Genomic DNA, 14,653 nt, shown 5'->3' on the forward strand with positions numbered 1-14,653 from the left:
ACTCAAATAATGTCAAGGATGAAAAATCTATTCAAATCAGGAAACACCTGATATACTTCGTTTCTGTTATTGAGAGAGTTTTAAAAATAACATGTCTGTACAGTGAATAGGAAAAGTTGATTTAATTTGATGAGCATTTGTCAATTTTGAAGAAAATGCTTAAAATCTAGAATAAATAAAAGAGATTTATTGTTATGACATTATGTGGAATATTAAGCTTTGCAACAAAGAATTATTGACACCATTATAAAACCTGGATAAAAAATTTGAAGCAGAGGAAAGAGAGGCTGTAGGTAGATTGAGAGCCAACACTGGATTGCTCTCAGAAAATGGGGCACGTGGTTTGTTTCTGTGCTCAGAAATTTTGTGGTTCAGCAGCAAAAGAATGAAAGAAGAGGTGAAGTTTTTATTATTACTTTACATGTGTTGGTTTATTGATACAAAATGCCCTGGCAGAAACAATAATGCAGGCAGAATTCATAATACCCTGCAAAAGAAAGATAGACTTTAATTCACAAAGGTGAATGAAAAGTGGTTGATGTGGGAGGAAGAGAAATGGGTCAGAGTGGATTGCTTTCTCAGGGAGTAGAGAAATGATGTGTCATAAAATTCTATGGTTTGAAACAGGAACATTTGACAGACAGGCAAAGGAATAATTGGAACGAAGAGAGATAAAAAAAACACTCAGCCAAAAATCAGCTGTAATGGAGACTCATAAAGGTAGGAATGAGATGAGTGGTTTTGGAAGATAATTTCTGGTAGCAAGGATTAGACTGGAAAATTGTCCTTCAGTGAATCAAAGAAAGGAAGTAACAATTTGCATGTTGGAATTGGAGTGAGAATTCTTGGCTTGGGGGCTGGACTGAGGTTGCTCAGGGATTGAAAAAACGAGGACGAGGTTCTTGAACAGATCCACTGGGACAGAAATGAAAGTCAGTAGAAGTGGGAGAGGGAAGCTGCTGACAGTTTTTCACTTCATAGACTTAGAAAACAAGAAAAGTTGTGAAATTTTAAGCCGTCAAGAAAATGTAGGCAGTTATCAATCGAAGATCCAGCAGCGATGGGAACACTGAGTTAAATTGATGCTTCCCCACCACCTGAGTGAGATTGCATTGATAGCTGGTCACCTGGCAGAGGATGTAAATCTGGGCTCAAAACAGAATAGTAATTTATACTAGATTCAGAGGGGCCACTTAGTGAGCTTGTTAAAGTGGAGTGAAAAGCATGTGATTGCTACAAGTAGCCAAGAATGATAGTGTTGGTTTATTGACAGTAAGGGAAAGGAATTTTCATCTCAACGTTAGTTTATAGAAATAAGTGCCCCTGACCATCTGAAAAGTAAATACTTCCTTGTACAGCTCTGCAAACTGCAGAGGCTTGTTTGTTTAAGCAGACTTCATGCTGAGCTTTCTGTTCATTTACTAAAGTGCAAGAACATTAAGCAATCTGCTTTCATTAACACTCCTTTTAGCCATTAGGATTACATTAACACTTCTAAAATTTTTTTGTGGATATTTTGTCCTAATATGCTTCTTAATTGATGTGGATTTTTCAGGAAGGGGAAAGTGCATTGCCGATATTGTGGTCTTCCTCATGAAATGTGAAAAGGGCTGAGACAGGATGAGCAAAAAACAATCTGCTGGAGTCAAGCAGCCTCAGGAAGGGAAGGGAACCACATGCACCACATCGTTTTACAGGGAAATCGCCAAAACTAAAGAGACTGACTTATAGGGAGAGGTTGGGCAGGCTAGGACTTTACTCCTTGGCACACAGGAGATTAATAAATGTTGGAGGAACCCAGCAGGCAGGCAACATCTATGGAAAAGAGTACAGTCAACGTTTCAGGCCGAGACCCTTCAGCAGAACCTGGCCTGCTGAGTTCCTCTAGCGTTTTGTATGTGTTGCTTGGATTTCCAGCATCTGCAGATTTCCTCATTATTTCTGATTAGATTAATGTGTGACCTTACAGAGGTGTATAAAACATGAGGTCCTTAGGATCAGAATCACTGACATATGTCATGACATTTGTTGTTTTGTGGCAGCAGTGCAGTACAATACATATATAAAATACACTATTAATTACAATAAGAAATGTAGATAAAATAAATTCTGTAAGTAGTGCAAAAAAGAGCAAAAATATTGAGGTACTGTTGATGGGTTCATTTTCCATTCAGAAATCATAAAATGTTGAACATGTGCCTTCACGTTCCTGTATCTCCTTTGTAATGGTAGTAATAACAAGAAGTGGAGGTCCTTTATGATGAATGCTGCTTTTCTGAGAAACTGACTTCTGAAGATATCCTCGATGTTACTATGTTCAGATATGGCCCAAGTGCAGAGCAAGAGACACTGAAGCAGGTCGATAGTTCACAGAATGCAAGCAGAATTAGGGGGAAAAGAAAACAATAAACAGGGCCAAACAGGGCCATTGACTAAACTCTCAAATGGAAAATGAAGCCAACAGTGCAGCTGAAAGGAATAACTAAATACAAAACGAATATCGTTCATCTTTAGAGTCAGTTGACTCGGCAGTCCAATTTCTCAGGCAAGGCTGAGTGCAAACAGGCAGCGAAACGTTGCTGTGCTTTGCTCAGGTCTTGACAAGCATTACGACGAAAAGAATGGAGTTAAATGCTATAACAATAAAATAATAATTAGCTGACACGTGCATATTCATGAGCGCGGCTGCCATATCTGCTGCTCTGCCGAATCCGTGGTTGTGACGCTCGATGGTAGGGAGGCTAGTGGCTATGATGGAGCTGGCTGAGTTTACACCCCTCTGCAGATTTTTCCAATCCTGTGTATTGGCAGATAAGGTGAAATCACATAGTCTTTTGCCCAGAAAAGTCATACCAAGAACTAGAGGGCATTGCTCTAAGGAGAGAGATGAGAGAATTAAAAGGGACCCGAGAGGTAACTTCTTTATGCTGAGGGGTGATGTGTATGTGGAAAAATACATTTTTCTACCCACTTGATGCATGGCAAAGAGCTGTGGAGCAAGGGAGAGAAGGCAGTTTTTACTTATGTGGACTTTAATCTGATTGTCATACCATTAAACTCAACAGTATTATCAACAGTATCGTGTAATGCCTTAATTCTGTTGCTAACCTTGGCAGTGTCTTTATCTGCTAATGATGCAAAAACAAAAGGTTCTGCAAAATAAACATTATAGACTAAAATGACACTTAAAGCCACAGAATATTGCATAGGCATGTCAACTCACTGCTTGTAACTGCCATCCTTAAGACTTTTCAACTCATCCTATCAGAGACATTCCATCTGATTTACACAGCCCTTTCCCACCTTTTCACCCACTGAAAATTAACTTGCTTCTCTCTCATACACAAGGAGACATGAACTCCTTCTCTCTCTATAGCTACTGATGACCTGCTGAGTTTTTCCAAAATTTTCTGTTCTTAATTAAGATTGGTTCTTCTCGGTGCCTGGCTTTCTCCTTTTTCTGACCTCCAAATACCCTATTTTTTCCACACAAAAATATTTACCTCAAATTTAACTATTTCTCATGAGCTCACCTCAACTTTCTGGGCAAAGAATTCCAGCAATTCATCATTCTATGCAAAAAGAATGTTCTCATATTTCAATTTTAAATGTCCAGCTCGTTAACTTCAGACTATGCCCCCTTGTTCACGATTCTCCCACTAGTAAATATACCTTCACGTTTAGCCTGTTATGCCTGCTTAGGATCTCATATATGTTTCAATAAGATCACCCTCATTCTTTTGAATTTCAAAGAACACAGACCCAATATGCTTAGCCTCTCCCTCTTGGACCATCTTCAGGAATGAGCCTGGTGAAACTCTTCTGCACTGCTCGCAGTGACCTCACCAACATACCCTGAACAAATGAGGTATGAGGAGGAGCATTGGGCAAAAAGATCCATGTGAGTTTCTCTTGTTCAGCCCAGCTATGGATTACCTCATCTGTGGAGGTAAGGACAATACAATCCACTTAACCCTCAGTTCCCAGAAACCTCCCTCCTCCACTCTACCACCACGCCAAACTCCTCACTGATTAGTTGCTGCTGCTGGTTAGGTGCCACCTGAACCTGGAAGAGTCTTGGAGAAATAGAGAGACTCACTGAACAAGTTGCAACATGGGTATTAGGTAGATATAGGAACATAATTAGGCCATTAAGCCCATTGAATCTGCTCCACCAATCATTGCTCTTTTTTTTAATCGCATTCTTCAGCCCGCTCCCTGTAACACTTACAACTAACCAAGCACCTATCAATTTCTGCCTTAAATACATACAATGACTTAGCCTCCACAGGCCTCTGTGGTAATGAACTATAATGATTCATCACCCTCTGACTAAAGAAATTCCTCTTCATCTTCATTCTGAAAAGATGTCCTTTTATTCTGAGGCTGTGCTCTCAGTTCCTAGACTCTCCTACTAAGGAAACATCCTTTCCATATCCACTCTATCAACGCCTTTCAGTATTTGGTAGGTTTCAGTGGAATTCCCCCTAATCGTTCTGAATGCCAGTGAGTACAGGCCCAGAGCCATCAACAGTCTTCAAATGCCTCTCAGCATTATGGCTGACCAGCTGCAAAGCTTTGAGATAGGGTTATGAGGGGAGGAAGGGAGTGGTACAATCAATGAATTTCAGACATGAACATCAGGTAAATGAGTTATCAGGGTGTGATGAAATGAGCAGTGTCTGAGGCAAGCTGATGGGAGATGCTATTCAATGAAGCACTTTTTGACCTAAATCATGTATGAAGATGATGAACTTCTTGATTCAATACATCACACTGATTACTGTAAATTGATCCCACCTCCATGAGAGTTTGCCTGGGGATCTTTCTGATCTATTGTAAGCAGACCAAATCTCATTTATTCCACCTTTGAGAGTTTTATAACATCTTCATATCCCCCCACCATTGCTTATGTAGATCAGGAATGTCATCAACCATCTCCTACATCAATGACACATGTCCTCTATATGCAGTTTAAGTCTAAGCAGTGGAAGCTCGCTTTATGTTGGTTTAATATTGATGTTATTATGTCCCTGCTGAGGCTTATTAAGCCACGTCACATCGGTTTCAGTGGGACATGTCAGTCTGCAAGCAATTTGAAGTTAGTACACTGTTGCCTCAGAACTTGCAAGTGTGGGCTAAGCACACACATGTCCATTTTTCAGCAGCTATCAAATTTAATCCCCTCCTCCCTTATGTTTTCTGAGATGACATCCACACCCAATCCAATAATGCATTACTTTAAACTCTGTACACTCAAATTGCTAGATTCCAATCCTTTCATAATCTCACCCTCAAATCTCTTCATTTCTTTACCATTCACTGCTTTCTAAATTACATTCAAAGGAGACTGAGATTTGGTCACCTGCCCTAATATAACACTTTCTGTTTTTTTCTCTCATAATATTCCTGCAGCTGACATTAGGATGTATTATCTCTTTAATGATGGTGTGTAGTACAAGTTGCTGGCGATGTTGTTTTGTACAGGCATGTCTGAGTTGAAGATCAAACGAAATCTCCCAATGAAATAGTGCTGCTCACTATTTTCCTGTATCAAGCTTAATGAAGGCATCGACCAACTTGTTTTCATTACATACCAAAATTAGAAATTTCTCATTTTGTGTGTTACAGCACAATTGTGGAATGATCCCAATAACAATATTCACTTTCTTATTTCCATTGATTACTTTCTTGCTAAATTGAAGTCAGTAGACCTAAAAAGACATAAGTACAATGAGAGATTTAAACATGTTATACATAGGTTTTGAGCGGGCTTGTTTCCTGTGTTTTTGCTATATCTTAGCATAAACTTGGTGAGAAATTAAATATTCAAAAGATTAGTCAATCTAGTCTAGGTTATTGTCATATGTACAAGTACAATAAAATACATAAAAAAATTTAAACTTGCAGCAACATCACAGACACATTGGTGCAGACACACTGAACATGAAAAATAATCAAATTTAAAATTAAAATCCCACTATTCCTTTCCTCTTGTAGCTTGAAGCACATTGAACTGTCAGGATTCTTTGAAATAACTGCATTTAAGTTGAATGGGCATGTGATGAACAGTAGCCTGAAGGAATGACTGTGTGAGGAGCAAGCACATATGTGAATCGGCGGTGGCGAAGGTGGGATAGTGATAGTTGGTGAGGAGGAGATGGGGCAGCAGCAGAAGGAATAATTTGACCAAAGGAATAAACCTAGTTTCCCAATTTAAAGAAGCATTTTGCAACTCTGAAAGATGTAGTCATTTGTATTCAGAATAGGCACAAACAAACTACAGGGGGCAGCATACCTCACAGCAAAACCACAAGAGAAGTCGTGAAAATTTTGTTTGAAAATACTGACGCAGAGGCAAAGCAGCACTAGATCTCATCCGATTATCGGGATGTTTTCAACGTCCTCTCAAAATTCCACAGAATCTTTGTGATTCTTCTTGCTATGTTTAAGAAGCTGTGCTGCAACATGGCTTGCCATTAATAGGGCTACTGAATGATGTCAGAGCATTCATTTGGACTATTTAAGAATGCTTGAGAAGTTTTTTTTAAACGTAGGAAAATCAGACAGATCTCTTTACAGAGTATACTTAACTTTAATTTAATCCAATATGGATGGGTGTGGGCTCAAGGAGATCTCATTGACTATATATAGATCAGCCAATTTAGGAACTGAGCTTTAGTTTATTGCAACAAATATCACTGTTTTAAACTCAGGGAATTTTGCATTTTAGTTGTTTCATGCTTACTTGATTAACTTAACTTTTAATAAGGAATGATATGTAATAAAGCAAGTGAGTAATAAGTGTACGCTTTTTTACAGTAAGATATTGTTGCTCTGCATATTAATACAGATTGCTGGTTTGAGCTCACCATCTATAGTTGGTTCCATGTCCAAATTTGGCTGCTTTTGAATGGGAAGATTAGGATTCTCAGAAATTATCTGATTATTAACAATTTGTTTTTTGCTGAATGTAGATTGGTTAGCACCTTTCCTGCTATTGTATGTACAGGCACCATAAGACTGACTCCCCAGGGTTCAACAACAGCTTCTTCCCACAGCCATCAGGTTCTTGAATTGATCTTAACAACCTTGAGCTGCAATAATATTGTTGAGATTATTTTTGTTTATTTTGTCCTGCTAGTTATGCATGATTTATGTTAATTTAAATTTATTTTAATTCATGTTTGCAAAGTTTGCAATATACTATACTGCTACAGCAGAAGTTAATTTTTAAGGCGCTTATAACATGCCCCCAACAATAACTTGAACTTAAACTTGTACCATGACCACACTCCCAAATTATCAGTAGAGTATAAAGCCAGCAGATAAAGGAGCAGAAATGGACCATTTGGCCTACCTATCGCGTCTGCTCTGACATTCCATCATGCCCATTTTCCTGCCATCTCCCTGTAACCTTTGATGCCCTCACTAATCATACTCAGCAATAAATACTGTTGGGGGAATGACGTATCACTGCAGAGCAGCAGCAGCCAGGCCAGTGGGACTGTGGCCTGTTCTGAGGCTCAGAAGGGAAGGGTAAAGTCAGGTCAAACAATAGTGATCGGAAACTCGATATTTATGGGGACAGGAGATTATGGGGCAGTGAAAGAGTCACCAGGGTGGTGTATTCCTTCCCAGGTGCTAGGGCTCAGGATGTCTCAGAGTGGCTGCAGAAAATTCCCGGGGTAGGGTGAACAACCGGAGGCTGTGGCTCACATCGTCATCAATGACATGGGGGAAGAGGTTCTGCACAGCGAGTGTAATGAGTTAGAAAAGAGGCTGAGGAAGAGGATCTCCAATGTAGTAATCTCTAGATTACTCCCAGTGCCATTTGCTAATCAGGGCAGAAATAGGTGATAGTACAGATGAACAAGTGGCTGAGGAACTGGTCCAAGGGGCAGGGTTTCAAGTTCTTGGATCATTGGAACCTTTTCTGGGGGGGTTGGGGGTGGGGATAAGCTGTACAGGAGGGTTGTGTTCCACCAAAACTGGAGGGGAACCAATATCCTGGCCAGGAGGTTCGTTAGTGCTATTCAGGAGGCTTTAAGCTGTTTTGGCACAGGATGGGAATCAAAGCACTGGGTCAGAAAGTGGAGAGATGCAGAGGAAGGCAGATTTCAGGGCCAGGAGCAAAGTAATAGATACGAAGGGATGGATAGTTTGATGTGTGTATATTTTAATACTAGGGGTATTGTGGGTAAGGGTGACGAACTTACAGCATGGATCAGTACATGGAACTATTATATTGTGGCCATTACAGAGACTTAGTTGAGAGAGGGAAGGAAGTGGTTCTTAATGTCCCAGGGTTTTGATCTTTTAGAAAACATGTAAAAGAGGTGGCGGATTTGCACTACTCATCAGGGACGGTATCACAGCTGCACTCAGAGGGGACAAAATGGAGGGCTGGTCCACTGGGACTAAATAGGTAGACTTCAAAAATAGGGTGCTGTCTCTTTGATGGGATTTTACTACAGACCACCCAATAGCGATTGGAACATTGAGGTACAGATATGCAGGCAGATTCAGGAAAGGTGTAAAACCAATGGGGTTATTGTCATAGGGGACTTCAACTTCCCTAATAATATTAGGAAGGATGAAAAGGCTTTGGAGAGGGTGCAGAAGGGGTTGCCTGGATTAGAGGACATGTGCTACAATGAGGGGTTGCACAAACTTGGTTTGTTTTCTCTGGAGCACTGGAGGCTGAAGGGAGATCTTATTGAGGTTTATAAGATTATTAGAGGCATAGATAGAGTAGATAGGTAGTATCTTTTTCCAAGGGTTGAAATCTCTAATAACAGAAAGAATAGAATTAAGGTGAGAAGGGGTAATTTCAAAGGAGATATGAGAGGCAAGTTTTTTACATAGAGACTGGTGAGTAGCTGGAATACACTGCTTCGGGTGGTGGTAGACGCAGAAACATTAGGGAATTTCCAGAGATAATTAGATAGGCACATGAATGTGAGGAAAGTGGAATGATATGGACCTGGTGCAGGCAGAAGAGATTAGTTTAGTTAGCCATTTGATTACTAATTTCCAGTGATAGTTTCCAGCAATTAAAGCATTCAGAATGAGGAGTCCTTGATACAATGTTGACTATAAGAAAGTTAAGACAACTTTTTTTCTCACAGAGAAGGTTTGCAGCTGTGAAATGCATTACTAGAATTGCTGATTGAGGAAGAGATTATGTCAAGATTAAAGTGCAGGTTAGATATGTGGCTGAAGGAAATGGAAATAGGAATCAGATGGGCACATGGGATTGGAATCACTGCTTGTGTGATGAATAAGCACAATTATAGACTCATTTGAACAAATAGCGTGTTTTTTGTTTTGTAATCTTTATGTAATTCCTGATGGCTATTAGTTTTTCCTGCTGCCAGTGTTCTTCCACAACATCAATAGACAACGAAACTGTAATGCTTTATACATTGAAAAATTTGTTCAGCTTTCTATCATGTAAAGAATAGTAACTAGAGTGCAGTACTTATAGATCTCTGAATAACAGTAATTTGGCATCATTGTCTTTCGAAATGTAAGGGAGAATCAGGCAAAACTTTTTGGAGAGAGAAGATTCTTCACCTACTCCATTGTTTTGTTAAAGATCTGTAATGATAATCTTTAACAATTTAGCACATCAGATGCTCATGACCACTTGCTGTTTTGCATTAATTTCAGGTGAATTCCCTTCCCGAATATTATCAGTTGCTTTTGGGCAGTTTGAGACTTGATCTTTATTCCTCTTCAGTGCCTAGGCTGACTATAACAGGCTGAAATCTCTTTACGGAATTGCCTTGGTTTCTTTTAAAGTGCAAATTTAGTTTTACTTAAAAATAGTTTAAACGTCGCCTCAAAGTGTATCTTGGGGATGCAAGACACCATGATCGCTCTCAACTGATTCTGGAATATCATTATTGCCATCTTCCATTAAATCAAGCTGAAATGCCTTGAACTTCATATCTCTAAAGACTATGTTATGGGAAATGTCAGGAAAATGTGAACCTTAAAAATATGTCGCACGCACCAAGAAATAGCATTGAGTCTCTTCTAGGAAGTTAAAATCAAATTTTATTTAAATCCATGGATTCTAATGTGGCATCTCATTAGTGGAAAACAACATACATCAAAGTTGCTGGTGAACACAGCAGGCCAGGCAGCATCTATAGGAAGAGGCGCAGTCAACGTTTCAGGCCAAGACCCTTCGTCAGGACTAACTGAAGGAAGAGTGAGTAAGGGATTTGAAAGCTGGAGGGGGAGGGGGAGATGCAAAATGATAGGAGAAGACAGGAGGGGGAGGGATAGAGCCGAGAGCTGGACAGGTGATAGGCAAAAGGGGATACGAGAGGATCATGGGACAGGAGGTCCGGGAAGAAAGACGGGGGGGGGGGGGTGACCCAGAGGATATGTTGCTTGAATTTCCAGCATCTGCAGAATTCCTGTTGTTTTCATTAGTGGAAAAACTCAGTTTGAAATGCATGAGTTCATCTACTTTCTGCAATGTTGAATACAATTCTCTATATAGTGTTTTTCTTTGGTTGATTGGTTGCAATGAGGTTCCATTAAATATTTAAATAAGTTTTCAACCTCCTGTATATTTTTCCACCTGAAGTACAAACCATCTATTATTGGAGTTATACACAGGAGACTGCAGATGCTGCAAGCTGGAGTAACAGTCTGCTGGAGGAACACAGCAGGTCGAGGAGCATCTGTGGGAGGAAAGGAACTGTTGACGTTTCGGGTTGAATCTCTGCATCTGGACTCATTGCTCAACTCACTGAGTTCCTCCAGCAGAATATTTGTTAACTATCTATTATTTTTTCACCTTTTTCATGATACTTTCAGTGTCTTGCATTACAATTTAATCCACCTTATGAATAATACACTATATTTAAAAGCAAAGCTTTAATGAGAAAGGAAATTACATGATTATTTGCCAGTACCCCTGATTTCTGTTGTGAAGTGTTTGAGGTTTTGCCCTGACTATTATCACGTTATTGTTTAAAGAAACCCTCGTTAACTTATGGCGTATCTAACATAAATGGTTCTTTTTGTGAATAGCTCTTTGAGGAATCCTATGGTTTATGATATTTTAACCAATAGTTAGTTCATGGTAAGACTTGAAAGGTACTATATTTAAAGATATATATAAAACTGGAATTGTAAACTGTAAATTGTGTACATATATATATATATAAAAATTGTGTACACATATATATAATCTTCACAAATTACAGTTTACAATTCCAGTTTTATTTTTAGAAACTGAAAGCAATTTTATATCAATTTTCAAAACCAATTATTGTGAGCTTGGGATGTGACTGTGGAGCTGCATTTTAAAGATTTCTGCATTTTATCTTGAATTACTGAAGGTAATTTATTCTAATCATGCAATGTAGATAACGGGTAGATTCAACTCTTGCCTGTCTTAATGTAATTCAGATGACACTTTTCACTCTGTTTATCTCTCGTGTTCATTCATCGTGCCATGATACCCTTAACAGCCTTAAAGGGATATTAAATAGTGCCATTGAACAGTGCACTTTGTAATGGCAATGGAATTTATTTTGTTATGGAAAGTATTTGTTGCCTATTTTGGAGCAAATAGTGATTTATCTAGTAAATTGTATTTCAAGTACTTTCTAATGCCTTGGAACTTATTTTGTCCTGAAAATTAGCAGCTATCATTAATATAATAATAATGATAGTATTATTAATAACCATTATTAATATAATACTGCTTATTGTTTCTAAAATAATAACAATAATTTTATCATTGTTTACAGGTCATTATGGCAGAATTTCGCTCCACCCTGAGGTACAGTATATCTAATGAAACCAAACTTAAATGTTGTTTGAAATATAATGCATATTTAATCATTCCGCTAAAATGTAAAAAGTGTTAATGAGGTGCTTTTGGTTTTGAACATTGAACCGGAAACAGGAATTTACTGATTGTTATTTTATATTATTTTATCATTTGCACTTATTTGAAATGGATCAAACTTCATTTCTTACCTTTGTTAGAGTCAGTTGTCAGTTGTCTCTTTTGCCCCACTTGTTCTGAAAGTTGTGACCTGGGCAAGGAATGCTTCTGGAAAAACTGATATGCTGGTGAATTTTCACTCTTGGCGTTTTGTTGGTGAAGGTCAGATAGGTATTTGGCAGTATGGCATTTTACAGTTAGGTCAGAAGCTAGTTTTTTGCAGAGTTATTATTGGTTAATCATCATGAATGATAGTCTGAGCAAGTGTTATTTTGCAAAGAAGAAGGGTTCTTCACATTCACAGTATCAGAAAAGAATCACCATCAACTCATTAAATTACATGGTTTGTAAATCCAAGTTGAAATTGAAGTTCAAGTTTAATTGTCATTCAATCATACATGAATACCCATGAATACAGACAAACAAAACAGCGTTCCTGTGAGGGCAAGGTGCAAAACACCATTCCAACAGTCAGGCACAGCACAAGGCACATGTAGCACGTACAAGCTAGCAGCAAACATAGTCACACAAAAAAGTCCCTGTGTCTTCTCCTGGTCTTCCATCAAGCAAACACTGGAGAGCAGCACCAATGGAAGGGGCCAGACCCAGCCCAGCATGGATGTCACGCCACACCGACTCTGGCGTCTCCTCTCCTGGGTGGCTGCAACAGGCGACACCGCGGCCGAGGGCCTAGTCTGTACTACAATGGAGCCTAAGCAGCTTCCCTGTCATTGGTCTTGCCAATAAAGCAGTGGACCAGACCTGTAGCATTCTGCATTACCAAGGTCCATCAGGGTCTTGCAATCACAAGAAAAATATCCAAGACAATCACCTGCTGTTAAACTGCATACTGCCTTCACACACCAACTCCGACACCTTTTAAAACTGTTGTTGAAACTTTTACCAATCAGAGCTGTAATGGAGGGAATTAACAATGACCTTATTGAGAACATGAGGGGCATTTTATCATGAAGATTAATTAGTAATAGGTTTATTATTATCACATGTACTGAGAAACAGCAACTAGCTCTTTTTGACATGCCATCCTCACAGATTATTTCATTATGTCAGTAATCGAGGTAATATAAAGAGAAAGCAATAACAGAATGCAGAAATTTGACTTACAGTCACAGCGAAAATACATTGGAAGCAAGCAATAAGTTGGAAGGCCACGAGCAGGTAGATTGTGAGGCAAAGAGCCTATCTTATCATACAAGAGGTCAGTTCAATACCCTTATAACAACTGTCCTTGAACCTGGTGGTACATGCTTGCAGACATTGGTATGTTCTGCCCAACGGGAGAGAGGAGAAGAGATCGTCTGGAATTCAAGAAGCATTTAATTATATTCGCTACTTTACTGAGGCAGCAAGATGCATAGACAGAGTCCATGGATAGGAGGCTAGTTTTCATGATGTGCTTAGCTATGCCCAAAGTTCTCTGTACTCAAAAATAACACATGAACTTGAGAGGTAAAAAAAATGTAAATTTAAAATAAATACAGAAAATGGCCTGGCAACATCAATGGACCAAGTAACAGAGATAATATTTCAGCTCTGATGAAATGTTAACACTATTTTTCTCTCCACATTTGCTGCCTGACCTGCTGAGTATTTCCAGCACTTTCAGTTTTTCCAGCTAACTTGATATGACCTTTCAGCTTGTGTCTTTGAAGATGATATATGTCTTCTCCACACAGTACACTTGCATGAGTGAAAAGAATATACTAATGACTGAATTTGATTTGGGGAGATCCTGGCCTGATGAAAGGTTTGCTCAAGTCATGATCTGTAGATTGAATTTGGACATCTCAAATTTCCATATGAGCACATCTGATTTAATTCAATTGTATAATTAAGTTTCAGAAAAATGTAATATTTTTTGTAGATAACATAATCCCATTTTAGTTTTTAAGAATAGCTTTTCAGCAATCACATCTTTTTCCTATAAATCTCAGCAGCCGTATTACTGTATTATTCAACACCCGATTAGAGTTATTTTATTGGCAGTGTCAGATATTAGTCTGATGTTCTCTGATTCCTAGTATGATAGTATAAATCTTACATCTATTTACTGTGTGCAAAACCATTAATTGTTCTTCTTTAATGTCTTTCCTCTCTGCTTTCTCAAATAATGCAAACCGTCTTACTTTTTATAGGGTTGTCACTGGCAGGATTATCCATCAGAATAAGTGTCTTACTTTTAAGCAAACCTGTGAAATCTTTGAAATTATACATTTACAATCTTTTATCTGTATTATAATTTCCTCTTTTTACAGCCAATTTTAACATTAGAATGTAATGCTTTTAAGGTGGCGTTGACTTTTCTCTTATCGCTATTAAACTCTGTAAATAGCTTTGAGTATAAGATATTAATATAGAATTGAGTCATCCAAAAGGTTCTTCCATTGCTCATTTTGTTTCTCATACCTGTAGTAAAATTTCAGCTTCCATTTCTCAGCAACTACTGAATGTGGGTTGAGCATTTGAATAGGTGTAGAGTGATCAGAGAGGGACTCACCCATAAGGATAAGTCATTTCAGACAGACTTCATTAAATTTTTTGATGAGGTTTGAAGGCATTCAATAAAATACTGCACAAGAAATTGTTGACAACTATGATAGTGAACAAAATTCAAGGTAGATATTTGCTTTATTTGAGAAACAGTTGAAAAGA

At 38.5% G+C, this 14,653-nt stretch overlaps 1 protein-coding gene across 12 annotated transcripts in view; it reads left to right on the plus strand.

Moving 5' to 3' along the window:
• Positions 1-14,653, plus strand: part of LOC134347072 (receptor-type tyrosine-protein phosphatase delta-like) — a 2,469,925-nt gene that overhangs the window by 1,830,945 nt on the left and 624,327 nt on the right. For all 12 annotated transcript variants that reach the window (XM_063049175.1, XM_063049163.1, XM_063049170.1 and 9 more), the window contains one exon: positions 11,781-11,812. The gene's annotated coding sequence lies outside the window, so the exon portion shown is untranslated. The remainder of the gene's footprint in view (positions 1-11,780; positions 11,813-14,653) is intronic.

Source organism: Mobula hypostoma, chromosome 5 (genome assembly GCF_963921235.1).
Source record: "Mobula hypostoma chromosome 5, sMobHyp1.1, whole genome shotgun sequence".
Lineage (NCBI taxonomy): Eukaryota > Metazoa > Chordata > Chondrichthyes > Myliobatiformes > Myliobatidae > Mobula > Mobula hypostoma.